This window comes from Oncorhynchus mykiss, chromosome 7, assembly GCF_013265735.2.
Source record: "Oncorhynchus mykiss isolate Arlee chromosome 7, USDA_OmykA_1.1, whole genome shotgun sequence".
In the NCBI taxonomy this organism is placed as follows: Eukaryota; Metazoa; Chordata; class Actinopteri; order Salmoniformes; family Salmonidae; genus Oncorhynchus; species Oncorhynchus mykiss.
In genome coordinates, this window is record NC_048571.1 from 22,167,525 (window position 1) to 22,175,840 (window position 8,316).

Consider the following 8,316-nt stretch of genomic DNA (forward strand, 5'->3'; position numbering starts at 1 on the left):
AGCAAGGGAGCACAATAGACAGAAACAGTTTGTTATACACTCAGATAGAAATAGATTTGGTAGATATCCAACATAACAAAAGACCCTGATCGCAACAATGAAGAAAGGTCAAAGTCCTCTGACTATCGCTGTTAGGTATTTCTTACTGGATTCTCTCTCGTCATTCACTGTACCACTGATCCTCTTTAGCCGCATCTATGATGTCTTGACTATAGTGTACATGTTGGTTCCTGGCCATCTATGACCTCTACTGACTCACCATTTCCCAATCAACTTGGCTATGATCACCACAAATCATCTCCAGTCGCACCCTCTTCTTCGACTGAATCTGGATGCTAAGGTAACATACTGGATCCCGGTGTGGTGAATTAATGAAGTTCTCTGTATGTCTGGTCTACAGTAAAATGGCTTTCAGCTAGATTATGATGATCTGTAACACAGTGGGGAGGAGTGTGAAATTCCTCCATTCTGAGGGTGATTAGGAAGTCTTTAGCCTGGCTAATTTGTCAACGAGAGGCCCCTTCAACGGTTGGACTGTGAATAAGGCCTGGGATGCTCAATAAAGGACTCTGTTAATCAGGGGAATGAGATGACGAGGACTGTTGGATTCCCCGTGGATTCAAAATCCCCTCATAAATGGGGTTTATGATGATTGACTGGACTCGGGAACAGATTGTAAATCATTAGGAGCAATGACTTCTGTTGTCACAGGGTAGCCTTCAATCTTTCTCCACATCCATATTTTTGTGATGATTTGTTTCACATTATATGGTATCATACTTTGTTTTTCGAACATTACTGTAGTAAAAGGAAAACCGGCCTCTAAAAGTAATTTTTCTGCTATACCTTTGTACCTTCCACTTCAGTTGGTGATTACCTAACAGAACATGCAATGCTCTCTTACCTAAGCCCCTAAGTCACCTCTTGTCCTGGGTGGCTGTGGAGTGTGGAGTGTGGAATGTGGAATGCACAGGAGGCCTCAGGTTCTATCATGAGGAGTCTTTGCAGACCACCTGAGCCCGTATACATAAAACAGTGTGCTGATCTAGGATCAGGTCTTCTCTGTCAATATAGTCTTATTCAATATGATCTAAAAAGGCAAAACTGAGAGGGTCTTACATAGTGGGCTTCAGTGGATGACAGCTTCATTCAACATTTATCCACAGAGTTCCTGTCTTTCACTGTTATAGGGAATGGTTTCTCAGACTCGGAGTAAGCCTAGCAAGAAGCATATTTCATGGATTTTTTCCATTTAAAAAGTGCTTTTTACTCCAGGATTAGGCTTAATCTGTTCCTGGCAAACCGGCCCTAGAGTTTGTTTGTTTAAGTGTGTTAATTTGGATCAGTAGCATCAATGTCAAGATCATTGAGGGGCAGCAGGACAAACATGGCAACATGGAGTGTTTCCTGACAGGCTGCGGCCTGGGCACACACACACTGTTGATGGAAATGCTCACGTACTTACCCTCGGCTTTAGGCAAAACATGTTATGATTGCCACTGCCATGAAAAACAATGGTATTTTATGTATTCATTTGCCTTGGGCAATCTGAACGCTCATTTGTTGAAGCAGCCTATTGTTGGTGTCTATCTAGGGATGTCAAAATGCTGCAGCTGCTGAATTAAGTAGCAAAACAGCGATACTTATGCATTGATTCATTCATTTCACATTTGTGTGAAACACCGTATACACATCAGAGAAATGCGATAGACATTTTAAAGGTTTACATTTTTTTACAAGCCAAACCAAAATACAGTATGAGCACCAAACATGGTTAAATATATGCTTCCAATTTGTCGTCTGCCGTAAATTGTCTGTTTTGGCAACACTATTCCACTCATTGAGAAGAAACCCATGGTTTATTATGAAAGACAGACATTACATAAAACAATTACTGCTAAATCAGTGTCAATTTACAGTGAAATAGCATGAAATATGGGACTGAAGCTACAGTATATTTAGATATGAGCACCAAGCATGAAATCCCTCACCGGCATGTGTTTTTTTGCATTGGGACTAATAGTCTCTCTATGGAAAAGAACCGTCACCCCTCAACCCCTTCTTGTCATGTATTTCACTCAAAGTCACATTGTGAACTTGTTAATGGTAAGGTTTGAGGCATTCCCATACTGTATACTATTCATGTAGGAGTCCATCTCACTCCCATTTTCTATACATGTTGTCACAGAGACCTGTGTAATGGACTGTGTCTGTGTCCCAAATGGCACCCTTTTCCCTATTTAGTGCACTACTTTTGGCCAGGGCCTATAGGGAAACCCATAGAGCTCTGTTCAAAAGTAGTGCGCTACATATGGGATAGGGTGCCACTTTGAGACGCAACCTGTGCTTTTACATATTTTTTCCGTTTGACCAGAACATTCTGACCTGGTCTAATACTCTGTTGCACAAACTCAACTGCAGCTCTCTTTGCTGCGATCGAACACACAGGGAACCAACTGATCTTTAGAGCAAAGCTAAAGCATAATAGTAGCCTATAGTGTATCAGTGAATTGATGATGGTCAGTTTACTTAAACATAACAACCAGCTAACAGGGACTACAGTAGCCGATGATTCAACTCACATGGCACATACACAATGTACACTGCTCTTCTACATGGCTTGGTAATGTGAACATGGTCAGCCAAGGTGCACCTGGTGCACAGGGTTCAACCTATACACCTTTCCCAGAAGTTCTCTCTCGCTCTCTCGCTCTCTCCATTTGTTTTTTATTCATCATAAATTCTCTGAAACCACTTAGGTCTTCCATGGGTCTGGGACAATGCAACTGTAGTTGGGTTTCTCTTGTTGTTGTTATTTTGGTTGTTGTTGTTGTTTTCTCTAACCTTGTCTCTAGCTCTCATACTGTTCATGACATGATGTGAGGACATGACTGGCCTATGACTGACCCATGACTGGCCCATGACTGACCCATGACTGACCCAGGACTGGCCCATGACTGACCAATGACTGACCCATGACTGGCCCATGACTGGTCCATGACTGACCCATGACTGACTCAGAGCCATCCAGGACGTGAAAGAGAGAGGCTGAGAATTCCCACCCCTCACTTCAGGCTCAGAGGCTGCATCCCTCCACAACCAATGGCTCTCCACACCCCATGTAACTGGCACGCAGCAGCAGCACTGCCCCACTTCTCCCCTCCTGTTGTGAAAGTATTACCGGATGGCGCCCACACGCGCCGAGAGAGGACATGCATAAAACAAGACTGAGCTGAGCCCCAGAGGTTAGTGTGTGGACGAGGGCACGGACGCAGAAAATTCACTGACACAGAATACCTCTTATAAAACAAGAGAGGAAAAGATACACTGCCGGACATGTTGGGAGTTGTATGCAGAGTGCCAAAAAAAAACCATAATTTGTTACGCCTTTGCGTGTATTTGTTTCTATATTTCATGAGGAGTGTACTGAGTATTTCTGTTGTTGGGTACATTCTATGTAGTGTATTGTGTGTAGTGTCTGCAGTAATATGACATCTTGAGGTTAGATACTGTACACGAGAGTCGTCTTCTGTATGTTTGTGGATATTACTCTAGGATCACAGAAGCTGATCAAGGCAGGAGAAAAATCAGTCATCCAAACGCATCAAAGAGGGATAGGATAGCTTGGCTTGTGACCTTTATGATGTACAGCAGTGTACACATCAGTAAGGGACAACAGATCACAGGGGCTGAATCACAAATGGCACCCTACTCCCTACATAGTGCACTACTTTTAAACAGAGCCCCTTCCTCACCTTATGGGCCCTGATCAAAAGTAGTGTACTATTGGGGTGCCAATTGGGACGCACCCAGAATGAGCCATGAACAGGGCGTTGGATCCATGGGACATTTTCTTGGAATGACTTGATGGGTTCGGTTCGGGTCGATGCAGTCACCACCTGCTGCCCATCTGTAATGTGTTGCTGGCTCCATCCCTCACGTCAACACCTGTGTGCCGCCTGTCTAACCCTGCAGCTTCTCTTGGAGAAAGCTTCCTGTCCAAGCGGTTACAACTTCCTCTGCTAAGAGGGCAATAGGGGTGTTGTATATAGCCTTAACATATAGTCATGGCTCTGAATGTGGTTGTCACGCCTTCTCCCGCTCCGGCGCTCAACGTCGCCGGTCTGCTAACCACCGGCCATCAGTAGTCTCAGTCTTCAGGCGGTATCGGTTTAGTTTTTAATGTCCAGTACGCTTCTCTTGTTTTGTATATCTTCATGTTCCTTGTTCTTAAACCCTCCAACTGCACTTGCTTCCTGACTCCCCTGCGTCTTCGTTACAGTGGTTCCTGTTTTGAAGTGGTGTAACAGTTTTTGTCCTCCTCTCCTGAGGAGGAGTAGGAAGGATCGGACCAATACTCAGCGTGGTTAGTGTTCGTCATATTTTAATCAAAACTGACCACTACACAAACTGAAAATGAAACAGTTCTGTGTGGGAAAACACAGACACAGAAAACAACCACCCACAACCAAAATGGGGAAAACAGGCTACCTAAGTATGATCCTCAATCAAAGACAACGATTGACAGCTGCCTTTGATTGAGAACCATTCCAGGCCAAACACAGAAATACAACATAGAAAAAAGAACATAGACTACCAACCCCAACTCACGCCCTGACCAAACTAACACACAGACATAATAAAGGAACTAAGGTCAGAGTGTGACAAGTGGTTGTTGTTCTGTCTTGTGCGTTCACAATCAATCTTGGAAAAATAAAGTCAGGAAAACGATTTATTATTTATCTTCCGTTATTGAAATGAGCTTGTTTTGAAATGTGACATATTGACAAAGCTACTTTAACTACATTTGAATGGGTGTCAGATATATTAACCATTTGATGGGAGGGAGGCCTTGACCCCTGAGCTAACCTGGCGAATACAACGTCTCCATTCTGCTGAGCTAGGAAGGGGGCCTTAGCTTGGATCGCCCATCAACTCTAACAGGCTCTCTTTATAGGCTACAGGAGCCTATGTTGAGGGAAGCAGTATTACAGTACATTACTTCCATCAAGATGCGTTCAGACTGAGGTGCTCTGGTGACTTCTAGACGAGAAATGACACATTTCAATGAACCATTCATGCCATAATGAAGCTTCTGAATTAGCCACTTCTTGTTATCTCTTGAGGAAAAACAAATCTTCCCTCGTTGACATTCTTAAAAGGAAACAGGCATCGCTATAACAGGAGAGTGTAGAAGTCATGCGATATAAATCAGGAACATCTTAACATGGTTCTGATTGATTAATCATCGTAGACACCAACGGTTGGGAGAATCAATTAGGTATTGAACCAGCCTCCGGCTAATAGCAACCGTTTAACTGGGCCTAAACAGCGAGACTGGTGATTGCATAAATCACAGAATCAACATCTGTTTGTGTGTGTGTGTACGTGCGCGCACGTGCATGCGCGTTTGTGTCCCAATCCTTCGCAGGCATCACTGAGTACTCTATCCAGCTCTAGTCACAGGACCATAAGGAGAGGCTGACCATAGTGTCCCCAGATAGGCTGTCCCATCCAGTAATGGTCAGTCATTGGATCTATCTGGAAATACCGTGGTGGCAGTCCAACCCAAGGGGACGCTGCCAACGATGGCTTCATTTGAAGGTGGAAATTAGAACAGTCACCTCTGAGTGTGTGTGTGTGTCTGTGTGTGTGTGTGTGTGTGTGTGTGTGTGTGTGTGTGTGTGGGTGTGTGTGTGTGTGTGTGGGTGTGTGTGTGTGTGTGTGTGTGTGTGTGTGTGTGTGTGTGTGTGTGTGTGTGTGTGTGTGTGTGTGTGTGTGTGTGTGTGTGTGTGTGTGTGTGTGCGTGCGTGCGTGAGTGTGTGTGTGCACGCGTGCCACTGCATAAGTTCCATCAGCTTTCTTGTTCTGTGTCTATAAAGTATAACATGTAGGTATACTATGTGAAAAGTCTGTTTATATTACATGAACTCGGTTCAACTGTGCCTGGAACTGCCCATGCTCAGGTGTTCCACTGAGGCTTACTCAGAACCCTACGGGCAAATAAGTCATTGGATCACAGGTGTAAAACGAATCCCTGCCTGGACTATAGTAGTTGCTAGGCGGATTTGTCAACAATTACAGAACATGTCCTGGATTTGACAGCCATGAAGTAGGGTTATTACAAAAGACAGACAGGCAGATGCTGCCTCCCCCTTCTTCCTGAAATGTCTTCCACAGCCAAGGACACATCTGACAACGCAATTAAATAATCAACACATCATTTATTTTGAATTATGCTCAAAATGATTCAAATCTTTTTGTATTATTAATGTACAGTGAATAGACAAATTAGTCATCACAATTAAAGAGACAGTCCTTTAGATGATGATGCTTCAGGTTATAATCATCAAATGTTTATTTTAACTGTGCTCAAAATGATTCCATGCTTTTCCTCATGAAGCCATGAAGTCGTAGTGAATGGTTGACAATAATATCTCTGAGCTGGACTGTTGGCTGACAGTAGTGTTGCAGCTGGTCTCTCTCTCTCTGTTGAGCTGAGCTGCCTCTCTCTCAGTCTAACTGTCATAGTCTGAACGCTTCATTCCTCTCTTCCCCCAGCTCTCTCTGTCTCTCTCTCTCTCTCTCTCTCTCTCTCTCTCTCTATGTCTCTCTCTCTCTCTCTCTCTTTCTCTCTCTGTCTCTCTCTTCTCTCTGTCTCTCTTCTCTATCTCTCTCTCTCTATTTCTCTGGTGAAAGCTATGATCCCTCACTTGTTAAATCCACTTCAATCAGTGTAGATGAAGGGGAGGAGACGGGTTAAAGAAGGGTTTCTAAGCCTTGAGAGAATTGAGACACGGATTGTGTTTGTGTGCCATTCAGAGGGTGAATGGGCAAGACCCAATATTTAAGTGCCTTTGAACGGGTTATGAGGGGGGGCGTGAAACTCAATATTAGGAAAGTGTTCCTACTGCTGGTATAATCATTGTAGGTCAACTTAAGATCCTACACCTGTGTAGCTCAATTGGTAGAGCATAGTGCTTGCAATGCTGGGATCATGGGTTCAAAAAGTATGCGTGGCTTTGCGATCTTTTCTTCATTTTGAAGTAGCTATCAAGTTCATCCATCATCGCATTAAACTCGACTCAACCCTGTAAACGTTCCTGCAGTAGTCTAATTGTTAATCAAGCTGAATAAAGTGAATTGTAATAGGCTTTTAATTGCTATTGATCTTGTGGCTGTCTGCATTTGAGTATAATTCAATTTGGCTTGGGTACCATGTTCCACCAGCTGGTCTCTAAACTAGCCTAGTCTCAGACCAACAAATGACTCACAAGCCAAAAAATACGTTATTTTGCTTGTAAAGAGAAAAAAAAACCAAAGGATATTCATTTGCTTCATTATACTATTAAGTTACAGAATAGCCCAGCGGAAGTACTTCTGATTCTGAGTGATAATTCATTAAGCCGGCCCATTTTATTCTCATTCGAATATCTATTTCAAACTCTCAGAAAGAAGACTATGAACTATTTTGTTCATTCGCCTCGCATTGTTCTCCATCTGCAGCAGTGTGAAAAGCCTCCCCAAATCCAGCGCTCTCCGGCATTAAGCCGGTCTAATTCAGTCCGAGTTAGAGCATGAGGCTGAAGCAGCGACTGCAGACAGTGTCTATAAACACTACGGATGCCATTTGTTACACAGCCGATATCTGAACAGTAGCCTCGCTCTCTGGCAAATGGCACAAAACTCATTTGTAAGCCATGAGTGAACATTGGCTTTTTTTTTCCCGGAGCAGACCGGGATTTGGCACAGAGTATGCCACATGTGACACTGGTGAGGAGGTTTAGACTGGCTGGATTCAATTGGATGTTTGATGAACGGTCTGTACAGTGAAAGGCATTTGACGTGACTCAAACTTGAAGAGGAGGGCTATGTTTTTGTTGACAAGCAGTGATCAAGTTTGCTTACAATTTTTACACACACCATACTTCAAACATATCCAGTCTTGGTCATGAATACAACATGCATTATGTGTTTTGCACATTGAAAGCCAATGGCTTCTGCAGACACAGCAAATGTGCAGTTTCCTGGACTAGATTACGCCTAGTCCTGGACTAAAAAGCAAACTCAATGGAGAATATTCACTGAAAGTGCTTTTTAGTCCAGGACTAGGCTTAATCTGTGTCCAGGGAAACCGGTCCTAACTGTTCATCGATAAAGGCAAAGAGTATTTGTTGTTCCCCACTTCTAAAACATGAAAGTCCTCTCCTTGGATTACCCACCCACACCATCTGAAGGAGGGAAAGAAAGGAGGGAGGAGGTAGGAAGGATGAAGATAAAGGAGGGAGGGAGGGAGGGAGGAAGGAAGGAAGGAAG